The 19,046-nt window shown below is 46.1% G+C and overlaps 1 pseudogene across 1 annotated transcript in view; it reads right to left on the minus strand.

Moving 5' to 3' along the window:
* LOC144672036 (uncharacterized) overlaps positions 1-19,046 on the minus strand; it is a 1,123,005-nt pseudogene that overhangs the window by 12,529 nt on the left and 1,091,430 nt on the right. The window lies entirely within an intron of this gene.

Consider the following 19,046-nt stretch of genomic DNA (forward strand, 5'->3'; position numbering starts at 1 on the left):
GCCTTCACTTTGAGGATACCTTCCATCATGTTGTGTAGCACTACCACTGTGCTAAATGAGATAGATTTCAAACAGATCTAGCAACTCAAAACTGGGCATTATTGAGGCGCTGTGGGCCATTATGAGCAGCAGAATTGTACTCAAACACAATCTGTAACCTCATGGCCTGGCATATCTCCCACTCTACCATTATCATTAAGGCTAGGGATCAACCCAGGTTCAATGAAGAGTGCAGGAGGGCATGCCAGGAGCAGCACCGGACATTCCTAAAAATGAGGTGTCAACCTGGTGAAGCTACAACAGAGGACTACTTGCATGCCAAAAAGCATAAGCAGCAAGTCATAGACAGAGCTAAGTGATCCCACAACCATCGGATCAGATCTGAGCTCTACAGTCCTGCCACATCCAGTTGCAAATGGTGGTGGACAATTAAACAACTCACTGGAGGAGGAGGCTCCACAAATATCCCCATCCTCAGTGATGGAGGAGCCCAGTGCATAAGATAAGGCATTTGCTACAATCTTCAGCTAGAAGTACCAAGTGGATGATCCATCTCGGCCTGCTCCGGAGGTCCTCAATACCACAGAAGCCAGTCTTTAGCCAATTCGATCCACTCCACATGATATCAAGAGACAGCACTGGATACTGCAAAGGCTATCGGCCCTGATAATATTCCAGCAACAGTACTGAAGACTTGTGCTCCAGAACTTGCCATGTCCCTAGCCAAGCTCTTCCAGTACAGCTACAATATGGGCATCTACCAGGCTATGTGGAAAATTGCCCAGTTACGTCCTAATACACAAAAAGCAGGACAAATCCAATCCGGCCAATTACCGCCCCATCAGTCTACTCGTGATCATCAGTAAAGTAATCGAAGGGGTCTTCAACAGTACTTGTTTATTAATAACCTGCTCACTGATGCCCAGTTTGGGTTCTGCCAGGGCCACTCAGCTTCTGACCTCAATAGAGCCTTGGTTCAAACATGGACCAAAGAGCTGAACTCCCGCGATGAGGTGAGAGTGACAGCCCTGGACATCAAGGCAGCATTTGAATGAGTGTGGCATCAAGGAGCCCTAGCAAAACTGTAGCCAATGAGAATCAGGGGGAAAACTCTCTGCTGGTTGAAGTCATACCTAGCACAAAGGAAAGTGGTTGTAGTTGTTGGATGTCAGTCATCTCAGCTCCAGGACATCACTGCAGGGGTTCCTAAGCGTTGTGTCCTCGGCCCAACCATATTCAGCTGCTTCATCAATGAGATTCCCTCTATCATAAGGTCAGAAGTGGGAATGTTCGCTGTTGATTGCACAATATTCAGCACCATTCGCAACTCCCCAGATACTGAAGCAGTCCATGAACAAATGCAGCAAGACTTGGACAATATCCAGGCTTGGGCTGACAAGTGCCAAGTACCATTCGCACCACATAAGTGTCAGGCAATATCCATCTCCAGCAAAAGAGATTCCAACCTTTGGCCCTTTATGTTCAATGGCATTACCATCATTGAATCCCCCAATATCAACATCCTGGTGGGTTACCATTGACCAGAAACTGAACTGGGCTAGCCATATAAATACTGTGGCTACAAGAGCAGGAATCGTGCGATGTGTAACTCACCTCCTGATTCCCCAAAGCCTGTCCACCATCTACAAGGCACAAGTCAGGAGTGTGATGAAATACTCCCCACTTGACTGGAAGAGTGCAGCTCTCACAGCACATAAGAAGCTTGATACCATCCAGGACAAAGCAGCCAAATTGATTGGAACTACATCCACAAACATATACTCCCTCCACCACCAACACACATTAGCAGCAGTGTGTACCATCTACAAGATGCAGGAATTCACCAAGGCTCCTTCAACAGCACCTTCCAAACCCATGACCACTACCATCTAGGGCAGCAGATAGATGGGAACACCACCACCTGGAAGTTCCCCTCCAAGTCACTCATCATCTTGAGTTGGAAATATATCACCATTTCTTCGCTGTCGCTGGGTCAAATCATAGAAGTCCCTTCATAACAGCACTGTGGGTGTACGTATACCACAAGAACTGCAGCGGTTCAAGAAGGCAGCTCACCACCACCTTCTCAAGGGCAACGAGGGACATGCAATAAATTCTGGCCCAGCCAGGAAGCCCACATCCCGAGAATGAATTAAAAAAATAAATAAAGCTCCTGGGTGTGTTGGATGCAACAAAGTAGAAGGAGCTTTACTCTGTATCTACTCAGTATCTGTGTATGTCCTGAGCACCCACTGTTTGCTTGTAGCATTCTGAAATCAAATGCAACACAGGTTAGGTACAGGGGTCAAGCCTGTCATCGTGGTGGGTGGGCATCGCTGGCAGGGTCAGCATTTCTTGCCTATCTCTAATTGCCTTTGAGGAGGTGGTCGTGAGCAGCCTTCTTGGACTACCGCTGTCCATGTGTTGTAGGTACAGCCACAGAGCTGCTGAAATGTGACTTCCAGATGTTTGACCCAGTGAAGGTGAAGGAACGGCAATATAGTTCCAAATCAGGATGGTGTGTGACTTGGTGGGAAACTGACAGGTGGTGGTTTTCCCATGTGTCTGCTGCCCTTTTCCTTCTAGGTGGTCGCGGTTGCATGTTTGGACGGTGCAGTCAAAAGTGCCATGGTGAGTTACTGCAGTGCATCTTGTATCTGGTACACACTGCTGCTACTGCACATTGGTGATGGAGGGAGTGGATGTTGAATGTGGTCGATGGGGTCCTGGTCAAGTGGCTGGTTCCACCTACTTGATTCCACCCCATTCCTGACTTTTGCCTTGTGGATAGCAGATAGGCTTTGGGAAGTCAGGAGGTGAGTTACTTGTCTCATAATTCAAAGACTCTGACTCTCATGTACACACATTATTTTTATATGAATATTGGACTTCGGAGCTGGAGGAGGCCATTCGGACCTTCGCATCTGCCCTGCCATTCAATAAGATCATAGCTGATCTGGTTGTGGTCTCAATTGCACTTTTCTATCTGCTCCTCATAGCCCTTCACTCGGTTGTCTATAAAAAATCTGTCTAATCTTACATAGCTGGTCCAGTTCAATTTCTGGTCAATGGTAACACCCGGATGTTGGTAGTGGGAGATTTAACAATGGGTAATGCTATTGAATATGGAGGAGAGATGGCTAGGTTCTCTCTTATTCGAGATGGTCATTGCCTGACGTTTGCATGATGTGAATGTTACTTGCCACTTGTCAGCCTAAGCCTGAATGTTGTTCAGGTCTTGCTTACTACATATTGGCAAAGACTGCGGCAGTGTTTGAGGAGTCGTAAATGGTGCTGAACATTGTGAAATCTTCAGCGAGCATTCCTTCTTCTGACCTTACGATGGAAGGAAGGTCTTTGATAAAGCAGCTGAAGATGGTTGGCGAAGGCACTCAAATCCTCCCATAACTCTGGTCTCACTCCCCCTGGTCCTCTGATCTCGACAGCATCACCCGTCCCACCGAAGGGTCTCTTATTTATTTTCCTCAGACATCACAAAATCATAATCACAGAATCGTTGTATTACAGAAAGTGACTATTCAGCCCATCATGTCTGTACCGGCTCTCTGAATGACCAATTCAATTAGAGCCATTCTCCAACCTTCTCCCTAAAACACTGCACGTTCTTCCTCATCAAATAACAATCTAATTCCCTTTGAATTTGAATATTGAATAGGAATATTCCACACATAAACAGAATTACCTGGAAAAACTCAGTAGGTCTGGCAGCATCGGTGGAGAAGAAAAGAGTCGACGTTTCGGGTCCACATGACCCTTCAACAGAACAGTTCTGTTGAAGGGTCATGTGGACCCAAAACGTCGATGCTGCCAGACCTGCTGAGTTTTTCCAGGTAATTCTATTTTTGTTTTGGATTTCCAGCATCCGCAGTAGTTTTTTGTTAATATTCCACACATATCAGCCAATGGGAATAGTTTCCTACTATCAACCCCACCCCAGTGTTTTTTAATCATTAATATTTTCTCAGTCCTTTGTGGAGTTTGACTCGGAGTTGGTGTACTTGGTCACCATCTTTGTCCTTTCCGATACAGCGTGTTTGGCCAGTTCCCCAGGCAGCAGCAGGCGCTTGTTGTAATGGGCCAGGTGGGGTTATTATATTATTATTTTTAAAATTTATTTTTATTAATTGTTTTATCCCTGCCTTTTAGCCTATTTCAATCTTTTTTCCCACCACCGTCCCCCCACCCCCACTAGAGCCGTCTGTCCCTTGCTCATTCTGCTTTCTACTCTTAATGTCACCATTAGCACCTCCTTTAGCCAGTACCATCACCATTAACCTTTTATTTGACCATTTATGACATATTTTGCAATCTCTCCTTTGCCTCCACCTATCGCTGGCCTTCGATCCAGCTTCACCTATTCCACCTCCCCTAAACATTATATATTTCACCATAGTTTTTCTTCTCTTTAGTTCTGATGAAGAGTCATACGGACTCGAAACGTTAACTCTGTCTTTCACTTCACAGATGCTGTCAGGCCGCTGAGTTTTTCCAGCACTTCCTGTTTTTGTCTCAGGTTTCCAGCATCTGCAGTACTTTGCCTTTACCCTCACCTTAAGAACAATGGGCGGTTCGCTGCATTAATTTCACATTCATCACTGCGCAGGCGTGCTGTTAGTGAGACTGCCCATCCCGCGTCAGGAGCTTCACTTCCCGCGCATGCTCAGTATTAGCAGAAAAAAAAATCCCTTCCTCTCCACTGCGCAGGTGCAGTAGCGGGCGCGTGATTCGTTAACGCGCATGCGCAGTTTCACGGTCTTCCATCAGCGCAGGCGCAATGCTTCTTTTAACGATGAAATCGGCGGTTTGTTGCGGTGAGTTGTGCGAGATGGTCGTTGTTGAATATTGAAACTGATAGAGTTACTATCGAGTGTTATAGTTCTTATCTGTACCACTTAATAACGTCGATATTCTCCCCTTATTCTTTCCTAATATGTCGGTGTCACTAGCAAGGCCAGCATCTGTTGCCCATCCCTCATTGCCCCTGAACTGAGTGGCTTGTGAGACCAGATGGCGTTTTTAACTAATCAGTGAGATTTTCATGGTCACCATCACTGAGACTGACATTATCTTCCAGATTTATTCACTGAATTCAAATTCCAGGAATACCAGGATGCACAAAATACTGGGAGGGACAGGTAGCACTAGCATAGAGAATTATAAGCTAATAGGTAAAGTCAGGATTAGGGAGAAAGTAACAAAACCTAAATCAGGGTTACTATGCATGCATGTGAATGCATGGAGTGTGGTAAATAATATTGGGGAGTTACAGGTGCAGATTGCCCTGTGGCAATATGATGTTGTTGTGGTGATAACAAAGACCTGCCTCAGGGAAGGACAGAACTGGGTGTTAAATATTCCTGAGTACAAGGTGTTCAGAAGAGATAGGAAAGGAGGAAGGGGTGGCAGTATTGGTTAAGGAGAGCATTGCAGTGCTGGAGAAAGAGGATGTCCCAGACAGAATCAATTTGGTTAGAGCTAAGAAACAAAAAGGGTGCAATTACATTGCTCAGTGTAGTTTATAGACTGCCAAATAGTAAGAAGGATGTAGAAGAACAAATCTGCAGGGAAATTATAGATAGATGCAAGCATTATAGAGTAGTTATAATGGGGGACTTTAATTACCTAAATGTAGACTGGAACAGTGGTAGTGTAATGGGCGGAGAAGGGCAAAAGTTCCTAGATTGTGTTCAGGAGAATTGTGTACAACAGTATGTGTCCAATCCAACAAGAAAAGATGCACTGTTGGACGTGGTTCTTGGAAATGAGGTGGGCCAAATAGATCAAGTGTCAGTTAGGGAACATTTAAGCAAGAGTGATCATTGTAATGTACGTTTTAGGATGATGATAGATGAAGGACGATAGGCAACCCAGAATAAGAATAATTAACTGGACAAGAGCCGACTTCGATGGGGCAAGAACGGAGCTAGGCCAGATAGACTGGAACGAAAGATTGGCAGGAAAACTGTAGCTGAACAATGGCCTTACTTCAAAAAAGAATTGGTTCGGGCACAGTTAAGGTATATTCCATTGAAAGGGAAATGTAGGGCAAACAAACCCAGAGCTCCCTGAATAAAAAAAGGAGATTAAAATTATGAAGAAGAAAAAGTGTGTTTATGACGTGCCGGGTAGAAAATACAATTGAGAACCAAGAGGAATACAGAAGGTTCAGAGGGGAGGTGAAGAAGCATATTAGAGAAGCGAAAGAGGGATTATGAGAAAAGACAGGTGGTGCTAGAGGACTGGAGAATTTCAAACATTAAGTCCTTGTTCAAAATAGGTCGTAAGCATAAGCCCAGCAATTACAGACCAGTCAGTTTAACTTCAGTGGCAGGCAAGATTCCAGAGACAATTATTTGGGATATAATTAGTATTCACATGGAAAAATATGGGTTGATAAGGAAGAGCCAGCATGGATTTCTAAAGGGGAAATCAGGTTTAACTAACTTGTTGGAGTTTTTTGAAGAGGTAACAGAAAATGTTGAGAGTAATGCTGTTGATGTTACGTACATGGTCTTTTTAAAAGACGTTTGACACAGTGCCACAAACAAATTTGTGGAAAAAGTTATTGCTCATGGAATAAAAGGGACAGTAGCAACGTGGATACAAAATTGGATGAAAAATAGGAAACAGAGAATAATTGTCAATGGATTTTTCGGGCAGGAGGAAGGTTTGTAGTGGAGTTCCCCGGGGGTCGGTTTTGGGACCCTTGCTTTTCCTGATATATACTAATGATCTAAATCTTGGTGTGCTGTGGACAGTTTCAAAATTTGCAGATGACACAAAGTATTGCGAATTGTTAGGAGGACGATGTCGAACTTCAAGAGGACATAGACTAGTTGGTGAAGTGGGCAGATAGCTGGCAGATGTAGTTCAATGTGGAGAAGCGTGAGGTGGTGCATTTTGGTAGGAGGAACATGGACAGGCAATATAAAATACGGGGTGAAATTTTGAAGTGGGTGCAGGAGCAGAAAGACTTGGGTGCATATGTGCATAGATCATTGAAGGTGGCAGGACAGGTGGAAAGAGCAGTTAATAAAGCATACAGTATCCTGTGCTTTATTAATAGGGTCATTGAGTGCAAGAGCAGGGAGGTATTGCTGAAATTATACAAGACACTCGTTAGACCTCAGCTGGACTATTGTGTACAGTTTTGGGCACCACATTATAGGAAGGATGTGAACACATTGGAAAGAGTGCAGAAGAGGTTTACAATACTGGTTCCAGGGGTGAGAAACCTCAGCTATGAGGATAGATGAGAGAGGTTAGGACTGTTCTCCTTGGAGTGAAGAAGGCTAAGAGGAGATTTGATAGAGATGTTCAAAATGATGAGTGGACTGGACAGAGTAGATAGGGAGAAGCTATTCCCACTCGTAAAAGGATCAAGAATGAGAGGGCACAGATTTACAGTTATTTGCAAAAGAAGCAGATTTGACGTGAGAAAAAATCCTTCACAAAACAAGTGGTTCGGGTCTGGGATGCACTGACTGCAAGTGTGGAGGAGACAGGTTCAATCGAGGGATTCAGGACGGCATTAGATGGTTGTTTGAATAGAAACATTGTACAAGGGTACAGGGAAAAGGCAGGGCAATGGCACTAGGCCATAATGCTCATTTGGAGAGCTGGTGCAGACACGATGGGCCAAATGGCCTCCTCCTGTGCCGTTATGATTCTGTGATCCACCAGCCACTGTGGTGAGATTTGAACCTGTGTCCCCAGATCATTAGCCTGGGTCTCAGGATTATTAGCCCAGTGACAGCGGTACCCACAACCTACCCCTATCACATAGAGGGCAGATTGACGGTGCCTCAGATAGTGGGGTAGAGTGGGAACTGTGGGGGTCTCTCAGATCGTGAAGTACAGAGGTTACTGCATGGTCCCTTGCATAGAGGGGTGGAGGGTGGATTAAGGATGTCTCACATAGTGGGGTATGGGGGTGGGGGATGATGATTGGGGCCCTCTCGGATAGAGGGAGGATTGAGGCTGACCCAGATATTGGGGAATGGAGTGGGGCTAACGGGATCTCGCAGATTGTGGGGTGCAGGGGGGACTGATGGGGTCTCTCATAGAGGGGTGCGGGGAGGAAATGACAGGGTCTTTTGGCTGGAGGGGTGCAGGATGACTGAGGAGTTTCAGAGGGTTACAGGACAGACTGAGAGGGTATTACAGAAGATACGGGATGGATTGAGGGGGTCTGTCAGAAAGAGGAGTACAGGGCAGACTGAGGGAGGTCTCAGATACAGCAGTACAGGATGGTCCGAGGGGGTGTCTCAGATACAAGGATACAGGACAGACTGAGGGGGGCTTCTCAGATAGAGGGGTACAGGACAGACTATGGGGGGGCTTCTCAGATAAAGGGGTACAGGACGGACTGAGGGGTGTCTCAGATTGAGGGTTACAGGGCGGACTGAGAGGGTGTCTTAGATACAACAGTACAGGATGGTCTGAGGGGGTCTCCCAGATACAAGGGCACGGGACAGACTGAGGTGCTTTCTAAAATAGTGGGATACAGGGCGGACTGAGGGGTCTCTCAGATAGAGTGGTAGATGATGAACTGATGGTGGGTCTCCGATAAAGGGGTACAGCACGGACTGAGGATTTTTTTTTAAATTCATACACGGGATGTGGGCTTCTCTGGCTGGGCCAGCATTTATTGCCCTTCCCTAGTTGCCCATGAGAAGATGGCAGTGAGCTGCCTTATTGAACCCTTGCAGTCGATGTGGTGTAGGTACATCCATAGTGCTGCTAGGAAGGGAATTCCAGGATTTTTACCCAGCGACAGTGAAGGAACAGTGATATAGTTCCAAGTCAGGATGGTGAGTGACTTGGAGGGGAATCTCCAGGTGGTGGTGTTCCCATGCATCTGCTGCCCTTGTCCTTCTTAGTGGTAGTGGTCGTGGGTTGGAAGGTGCTGCCTGAGGAGCTTTGGTGAATTCCCACAGTGCATCTTGTAGATGCTGCTACAGTGAGCACCAGCGGTGGCGGAGGGAGTGAATGTTTATGGATGTGGTGCTAATCAAGCGGGCTGCTTCATCCTGGATGGTGTCAAGCTCCTTGAGTGTTGTGGGAGCTGTACTCATCCAGGCAAGTGGGGAGCATTCCATCACACTCCTGACTTGTGTACTGTAGATGGTGGACAGGCTTTGTGGAGTCAGGAGGTGAGTTACTCGTCACACGATTCCTAGCCTCTGACCTGCGCTTGGAGCCACCGTATTTATATGGCTAGGGATTAGTCCAGTTCAGTTTCTGGTCAATGGTAACCCCCAGGATGTTGATAGTGGAGGATTCAGTGATGGTAATGCCATTGAACATCAAGGGTGATGGTTGGATTCTCTCTTGTTGGAGATGGCCATTGCCTGATACTTGCGTGGTGCAAATGTTAATTGCCACTTGTCAGCCCAAGCCTGGATATTGTCCAGGTCTTGCTGCATTTGGACATGGACTGCTTCAGTATCTGAGGAGTTCTAAATGGTGCAGAAAATTATGCAATTATCAGCAAAATTCCCACTTCTGACCTTATGATGGAAGGAAGGTCATTGCTGAAACAGCTAAAAATGGTTGGGCTAAGGACACTACCCTGAGGATCTCCTGCAGTGATGTCCTGGAGCTGAGATGACTGACCTCCAATAACCACAACCATCTTCCTTCGTGCTAATTATTACTCCAACCAGCAGAGAGTTTTCTCCCTGATTCCTATTGACTCCAGTTTTGCTAGGGCTCCTTGATGCCACATTCGGTCAAATGCTGCGTTGATGTCAAGGGCAGTCACTGTCACCTCACCTCGGGAGTTCAGCTCTTTTGCCCATGTTTGAACCAAGGCTGTCATGAGGCCAGGAGCTGAGTGGCCCTGGCTGAACCCAAACTGAGCATCTGAGCAGGTTATAGCTAAGCAAGGGCAACTTGATAGCACTGTTGAAGACCTCCTCCATTACTTTACTGATGATCGAGAGTAGACTGATTTGTGGTAATTGGCTGGGTTGGATTTGTCCTGCTTTTTGTGTACAGGAAATACCTAGGCAATTTTCCACTTAGCTGGGTTGATGCCAGTGTTGAAGCAGTACTGGAACAGCTGGGCTAGGGGTATGGCAAGCTCTGGAGCACAAGGTCAATAGCCTTTGCAGTATCCAGTGCCTTCAGCCGTTTCTTGTTATCACGTGGAGTGAATTGAATTGGCTGAAGATCTATCCAGATCTATAATGCTGGGGACTCCGGAGGGAGCCGAGATGGACCATCCACTCGGCATTTCTGGCTGAAGATTGTTGTGAATGCTTCAGCCTTATCTTTTGCAATGCTGTGCTGGCCTCCTCCATCATTGAGGATGAGAATATTTGTGGAGCCTCCTCCTCCGGTGAGTTATTTAATTGTGCACTACCATTCACAAGTGGATGTGGCAGGATTGCAAAGCCTAGATCTGACACGTTGGTTGTGGGATTTCTTAGCCCTGTCTGTCACTTGCTGCTTATGCTGTTTTGCACGTAAGTAGTCCTGTGTTCGAGCTTCACCAGGTTGACACTTCATTTTTAGGTATGCTTGGTGCTGCTCCTAGCACTCTTTATTGAATGAGGTTGATCCCCCGGCATGATGACAATGTTAGAGTGGGACCATGAGGTTACAGATTGTGTTCAAGTACAATTCTGCTGCTGCTGATGGCCCAGAGTGCCTCATGGATGCCCAGCCTTGAGTTGCTAGGTCTGTTCAAAATCTATCCCTTTTAGCACAGTGGTAGTGACGATGACTATGTCAGGCTTTTGCTTCTGAGACAGCTCTCCCAATTTTTGCACTAACCCTCAGAAGTTAATAAGGAGGACTTTGCAGCGTCGACAGGGCTGTGATTGCAATTGTCATTTCCAGTGCCTAGGTCGATGCCGGGTGGTCTGTCCAGTTTCATTACTTTTTTGTGACTTTGTAGCGGCTTGTTGCAGCTGAGTGGCTTGCTCGGCCATTTCAGAGGGCATTTAAGAGTCAACCACATTGCTGTGGGCCTAGAGTCATGTAGGCCAGACCAGATAAGGACGACGGATTTCCTTCCCGAAAGGACATTAGTGCACGAGATGGTTTTTTACAACAATTGACTGTGGTTTCATGGTCATCATTAGACTTTTAATTCCAAATTTTTATTGAATTCAGATTCCAGCATCTGCTGTGGTGGGATTCAAAGCCGGGTACCCAGAGAATTACCCTGGGTTTCTGGATTACTACTGGATTACCACTACGCCATCACCTGCCTTTAAGTGTCTGTCAGATCGAGGGGTACAGGGCCCATTGAGGGGGCCTCTCAGATAGAGGGGTGCAGGACGGACTAAGGGTGTCTCTCAGACATGTACAGGATGGACTGACGGGGTCTCTCAGATAGAGTGGTATAGGATGGACTGAGGGGGTAGCTCAGAAAGAAGGGTACAGGACGCAGTATGAAGGAGTTTCTTAGATAGAGGGGTACAGGACAGATTAAAAGAAGGTTTCTCAGAGGGTTACAGGACGGACTGAGGTGTTTCTTACATAGAGGGGTACGGGACGGACTGGATGTGTCGCTCAGATAGAGGGGAACAGGTCAGACTGGGGGGCCTCTCAGATTGAGGAGTACATAACAGATTTAGAGGGCCTCTCAGATAGAGGGGTACAGGGTGGCCTGAGGGGTCTCTTAGATAGTGGGGTACAGTGTGGACTGAGAGGGCTCCTCAGATAGAGGGGAACATGATGGATGGGGTCTCTCAGATAGTTGGGTACAGGGCGGACTGAGTCTGTGTGTCAAGTTGAGCGGTATAGGGCAGACTGAGGGGGTCTCTCAGATTGATGGGTACAAGACGGACTGAGAGGGTGGCTCAGATACAGCGATAGAGGATGGTCTGAGGGGGTCTCTCAGATACAAGGGTACAGGACGGATTGAGGGTGTCTCTCAAATAGTAGGGTACAGGGCCAACTGAAGGGGTCTCAAATAGTGGGGTACAGGGTGGACTGAGGGGTCTCAAATAGTGGGCCACAGGGTGGCCTGAAGGGGTCTCTCAGATACAGGGGTACAGGATGGACTGAGGGTATCTCGCAAATAGTGGGGTCAGGGCCGAGGATTGGAGAACAGCTAATGTGGTTCCGCTATTTAAGAAGGGTTGTAGAGATAAGCCAGGGAACTACAGACCAGTGAGTCTCACATCAGTGGTAGGGAAACTATTGGAGAAAATTCTGAAGGAGAGAATCTACGTCCACTTGGAGAGGCAAGGTTTGATCAGGGACAGTCAGCATGGCTTTGTCAGAGGGAGGGTCATGCCTAACATATTTGATTGAATTTTTTGAGGAGGGAACCAGGTGTGTAGATGAGGGTAGTGTAGTTGATGTAGTTTATATGGATTTCAGCAAAGCCTTTGACAAGGTCCCACATGGGAGACATATAAAGAAGGCAAATGCACATGGGATACAGGGTAATTTGAAAAGGTAGATTCAAAATTGGCTTAGTTGTAGGAAACAGAGGGTGATGACAGAATACTGCTTTAGTGACTGGAAGCCCGTGTCCAGTGGCGTACCACAGGGATCTGTGCTGGGTCCCCTATTATTTATTATTTATATAAACGACATAGATGACTACATTAAACATTAAGCCACATTAAAGAAAGGATGTGATTGCACTGGAGGGGGTGCAGAGTAGATTCACCAGGATGTTGCCTGGGAGGAAACATTTAAGTTGTGAAGAGAGGTTGAATAGACTTGGGTTGCTTCCGTTGGAGCAGAGAAGACTGAGGGGCGACCTGATCGAGGTATGCAAGATTATGAGGGGCGTGGATAGGGAGCAGCTGTTCCCCTTAGTTGAAGGGTCAACCATGAGGTGAGGGGCAGGAGGTTTAGGGGAGATGTGAGGAAAAACCTTTCTATCCAGAGGGTGGTGACGGTCTGGAATGCACTGCCTGGGATGGTGGGGAAGGCTGGTTGCCTCACATCCTTTAAAAAGTACCTGGATGAGCACTTGGCACGTCATAACATTCAAGGCTATGGGCCAAGTGCTGGTGAATGGGATTAGGTAGGTAGTTAGGTCTTGTGTCGGTGCAGACTCTATGGGCCGACGGGCCTCTTCTGCACTTTGTGATTCTATGATTCTGTGACTGAAGGGGTCTCAAATAGTGGGGTACAGGGTGGACTGAGGGGGGTCTCAAATAGTGGGGCACATGGAAAACTGAGGGAGCGTCTCAGATAGAGGTATGCAGGACGGACTGAGAGGGTCTCTCAGATAGAGGTGTAAAGGACCCACTGAAGGGGTCTCTCAGAGCAATACAGGGCTGAGGTGGTCTCTCAGCTGGAGGGGTGAAGGGTAGACTGAGGGGGTCTCTCAGATACTGGAGTACAGGGCGGACTGAGGGGATCATTCAGATAGTGGGGTACAGGGTGGACTGAGTGTGTGTCGCAGATTGAGGGATACAGGGCAGATTGAGGGGCTCTCTCAGATGGAGAGATACAGGGTGGACTGAGCGGTGTCTCAGATAGAGAGTTACAGGACTGGTTGAGGCGGTCTCTCTGCTAGAGGGGTACGGTGTGGACAGAGAGGCTCTCAGATAGAGGGGTGGAGGGTGGACCGACGGGGTGCCTCAGACAGAGGCGTAAAGGGCAGATTGTGGTGGTGTCTCAAATGTAGGGGTACAGTGCGGACTGAGGGGGTCTCTCAGATAGAGATGTACAGGACGGACTAAGAGGGTCTCTCAGAGCGGTACAAGACGGACTGAGAGGGCCCTCAGATCGAGGGTTACAGGGCGGAGACAGGGGGTCTCTCAGATAGAGGAGTAGATGATGAACTGAGGGAGTCTCAGGTATTGGGGTACAGGGTGAACAGAGGAGGTCCCTCAGATTGAGGGGTACAAGGCAGACTGAGAGGGTCTCTCAGATTGAAGGGTGCAGGGCAGACTGAAAGGGTCGCTCACATAAAGAGGTACAGGATGGCCTGAGGAGGGGTCTCACACAGGGGTACAGGATGGACTGAGGGTGAATATGGTACACACTCCCGTCGCGCAACGACCACAGAGGCCAGTTGAAGAGGAGAAGTTACACTCTCTGTTCCCAGAACGACCACATATACTCAGGCTTCCTTTTAGCCAGTTTTATTCAAGCTTATGCAAGGGAGCTGCAATCATTCCTAAGAATGAAGACCCAGCTCTCTGATTAATTATATTTCACTATTTTTGTACTTTTTCTTATCATAACACATTTGAGTACATCCAATCAGTAACCGACACACCAGTTCCTTGCTAACTCTATCCTATTGAGTACATAAACATGTGATTTTGCTAACCAATTATTCTAAAGGATGTATACATAATTATATTATCCAATCAAAATTAAAAGACGTACACAAGACCTTGGCTCTTGCAACTCAAGCCCCCTCTTTGTCCATTGTTCATCTTCCCATACCTAAGTTAAAACTATTTGTCCTCCCCTTGTCTGACGGTTGAGCATACTTAATCTAATTTTATGCCATGTTTTATCTCCAGTCTGGCTCTCAAGGCTGTGCAATGTTCATCTGGTAATCTTCAACTCTTAATATGTTTAGCAGCCAAGCCTGCCTGGAGATTTTAGGGGTTTTTCATGAAATTCTTACTGTATTCTCTTTTAGCATTTTTTAATTTCCCCCTAACAGAGGGACTCTCTCAAATAGTGGGGTACAGGGTGGACTGAGTAGGGGGCCTCAGATAGTGGGGTACAGGGCAGACTGAGTTGGTCTCTCAGAGGTATACAGGACGGACTGAGGGGTTCTCTCAGATAGAGGGGTAGAGGACAGACTGAAGGGGGTCTCAGACAAAGGGGTTCAGGGTGGACTCGGGGGCTCAGATAGAGAGGTACAGGATGGCCTGAGGAGGTCTCTCAGATACAGGAGTACCTGACAGACTGAAGGGGTCCCTCAGAGCCCACAGGTCTGCTTGAGAGGGTCTTTCAGATAGAGGGGGTGAAGGATGGACTGAGGGATCTCTCAGATAGAGGATTCAGGACGGATTGAGGCAGTCTCTCTGATAAAGGAATACGGGACAGACTGCGGGTGTCTCTCAGATAGAGAGGTAAAGGACGAACTGAAAGGGTCTCTCAGTTAGAGGGGTACAGTGCGGACTGAGAGGCTCTCAGAGAGAGGGTTGAAGGATGGACTGACGGGGTGTCTCAGACAGAGGGGTAACAGGGCAGACTGCGTGGGTCTCTCAGGCAGAGGGGTGCAGGGTGGACTGAGGGGGGTCTCTCACACAGAGTGTCCAGTGGGGATGGGACTTTTTTTATTCATTCTTTCATGGAATATGGATGCCGTTGGCAAGGCCAGCATTTGTTGCCCATTCCTTATTGCATTGAACTGATTGGCTTACTGGGCCATTTCAGAGGGCAGTTAAGAATCAGTCACATTGCTTTGGATCTGGAGTCACATTGCTTTGGATCTGGAGTCACATTGCTTTGGATCTGGAGTCACATTGCTTTGGATCTGGAGTCACATTGCTTTGGATCTGGAGTCACATGCAGGCTGCACCAGGTAAGGACAGCAGATTTCCTTTCCATTTGCGAACCATGTTTAAGTTTTTATGACTTGGTCACCATGACCAAGCCTAGCTTCCAATTTCAGAATTTATGAATTGAATTGAAATTACACCCAGCTGCCTTGGCTGGATTTCAACCCATGTCCCCAGAGCGTCATCCTGAGCCATGTATTGAACCAGCAGGGCAGGTGACCATAAGTTTAGCCAGAGAGGTAGTTTTGAAGGACTATATTAAAGGAGGAGCGAGAGGAGCAGAGGTTTACTAAAGGAATTCCAGAACTTAGGACCTTGGCAGCCGAAGGCCCAGCTACCAATGGTAGAGCATTTAAAATCAGGGATGCATAACAGACCAAATTTGGAGGAGTGCGGAGATGGCAAAGATTTATAGGCTGGAGCAGGTTATTGATTTAGGAAGGTTGAGGCTGTAGATCTGCAAAGCAAAGATGATGATTTTAAAATTGATGCGTTATTATAAGAAGAGGGACCATAAGAAATAAGATCAAGCGTTGATCAAGAGAAGTTTGTGAGCCTGCTCTGCCATTCAGTGTGAACATGGCTGCCACTTGTCTTTACTTCCAGTTTCCTACCTGCTCCCCATTTCTTTTGGTTTCCTGAGAAACCAAAAATCCGTCCATCTCAGTCTTAAATATATTCATTGATGGAGTATCCAAAACCCTCTGTTGTTGGCAATTCCAACAATTTACAGATCTTTGAGTGTTCCAGCAAGTGTGGGAGATGAACAGCCTGTGATTGTAGGAGCAGCTCCTCACCGATTCTGTCACTGCCATGTACTGGGGCTGGGGGGTGACTTTCTTCTCATTGGTTACCCCCTTGATTGAATTTTCTCAGGTGTTTTGAGGGCGAATTCACCCATTGCCTCTTGTATTTTGAACCCTGTTCCACAATGTGTCTGCTGTTATCACTCACCTTCTCAAAAATCTATCCCTGACCAATTTATCCTTGCAAACATCTGCTCCATTTCCAGCTTGTCCTTGCTGTCCAAAGACCCTCAACTTGTCATTGCCTCCCAAATCTCTGCCCACCTTTCCTGGAACTGGGGGTTTGAATCACTCCAATCAAGTTTACATCAGTGCACAGTAGCAAAATGGCTCTTATCGAAGTCACAAATGACAAGATGCATGAATATAACTGATCTTCTGTGACCCTTCACAACCTGACTGCAGCATTTGATATGGTTAGCCATGGGGATGCTCCATTGTCGAATCGTAGCCAGAGAATCACTAGCATCAGTTTCTCTTTTTGCTCAAATCGCCTAACAATCTATCTTTGGCTTTGTTCTATTTTTCACCAACACTCTGCCCCCAGTGAGCTGACTGGAACACACAGGATCAGATTTCAAATACACTTCTACACCCAGCTCTGCTTTATCACTACTGAAAAACTCTACTGTCTGTATCCAATTCTCATTTACCCATTGGCTGTACTCGCTGTCCTATATTGGCTCGTAGCTGTTCAAAACAGGAATGAGAGAGAAAACACGCAAGTATAGGTCAAGTTTGTCTGACATCAGGAAAATACCAGACCCTATTAATAAGAACGTCTTAGATAAATCATGGCATGATCATGCAAAGGTTTTACAAAAGGTAATTTAAAAAAACCCGTTATTCATGGGATGTGGGCGTCACTGGCTGGACCAACATTTATTGCCCATTCCTAATTGCCCTTGAGAAAGTGGTGGTGAGCTGCTTTCTTGAACCACTGCAATCGTTGCAGTGTTGGTACACCTACAGTGATGTTAGGACGGGAGTTCCAGGTTTCTGACCCAGCGGCAATGAAGGAACGGCAATTTATTTCCAATTTAGGATGGTGTGTGACTTGAAGGGGAACTTGCAGGTGGTGGTGTTCCCATGCATCTGCTGACCTTGTTCTTCTAGCTGGCAGCAATCATGGGTTTGGATGGTATTGTCGAAGGAGTCTAGGTGAGTTGCTGCAGCTCATCTTGTAGATGGTAAATTGTGCTTAACAAATTCATTAGAGTTCATTGAGGATTTAACAAGCAGGATGGATATTTTCCGGAAGGCACTTGATAAGGTGTCACACGTATGATTAATATTCAAGATAAGGGGTTCATGGAGTTTGGATAATTTATTAGCATTGATAGAGGGTTGGTTAACAGACGGGGTAGAGGGTAGGGACAAATGGGTAATTTACAAGTTAGCAAGTTGTGACTGGTGGAGTTCCGCAAGTCTCAGTGTTGGAGCCTCAGCTATCTACAATCTATATTAATGACTTGGGTGAAGAGACAGAAGGTAATGTATCAAAGTTTAAGGACGATAAAAAGCTAGGTAAGCATGTAAGTTTTGAAGAGTCTGCAAAAAGAAATAGACAGATTAAATGAGTGGACAACAGGCGGCAGATGGAGTATAACGTGGGAATGTGAGGTTTTTCACGTTGGTTGTAAGAGTAGAAAAGCAGAACATTCTTTTCAAAGGTTTAAAACTTATAAATGTTGATATTCAGAGGGACTTGGGTGTACTTGTACAAGGAACACAGAAATTTAGCTAGCAGATACAACAAGCAAATGGCATGAGGGCCTGGATTGCAAAGGGTTGAGACGACTGGAATAAAGAAGTCTTGCCATAGTTCTACAGGGCTTTGGTGAGACCACACGTGGAATTGCATAGATTTATCAGGAAAATACCTGGACTCCAAGAGGTAAATTGTAAGGAAAGATTGCATGAACTATGGTTGTTTTCCTGCTATTTCATAGGTTGAGGTAATTTGGTCAAAGTTTTTAAAGTGTTATAGGGAACAGCTAGGGTAGGTAAAGAAAAACTATTTCCGCTGGTTTGAGATTCTCAGCCTAGGGGACTAAGTATCACAGCCAGATGTTTCGGGAGTGAAATTAGGAAATACTTCTTCACACAAAGGAACTCTCTTCTGCAAACTTCTACTTAATTTTCTTTTTTATATATTATTAATTATAATTGGCATATTATTATAATTATTCAATAAAATTGTTATTTTAACACATTACTTGTGATAGGCATTCATTCCTGTTACATCCAGAATACGGCTCTGAACCTAAGTGAGACATCAAAAGGGACTCTCAGGCCCCTTTCTACAATGATCAGCATTAATGCCCTCACGGCGATGTTGGGAGTATGGTAAGTCTGCAGGTGGCCAACCTCTGCTAGGATTAAGAAGGTACAGGAGGACAACAAAATCAAAAAATATTTAGATCTGTTCAGGGATTGAGCCAATCATTGGCAGATGGCATTTCATTGACATAACTGTAGTGTGATGCATATCGATCAGACCCACACAAATACATGCATCATTTGCATGCTTGGGAAAAAGCATTGGGATTTTCCTCATCAATTGGGTCTTTTCTAGATTAATTAATAGAGATTAATCCGTCAATAACTCCATTAGCAGTACAGCATGTGAATGTCCAAATGGTAGAAGACGAGTCAGACCTTGGTTATTTTTTATCCAGCATTTCCTTTGTTCCCATGTAGTATATTCTATCAATTCTGTGATATTAGAATAAACTGAACTCATTGTGCCGGGACGGATTATAAC

The sequence above is a fragment of the Cetorhinus maximus genome, chromosome 35 (genome assembly GCF_964194155.1).
Source record: "Cetorhinus maximus chromosome 35, sCetMax3.hap1.1, whole genome shotgun sequence".
NCBI classification, from domain to species: Eukaryota; Metazoa; Chordata; class Chondrichthyes; order Lamniformes; family Cetorhinidae; genus Cetorhinus; species Cetorhinus maximus.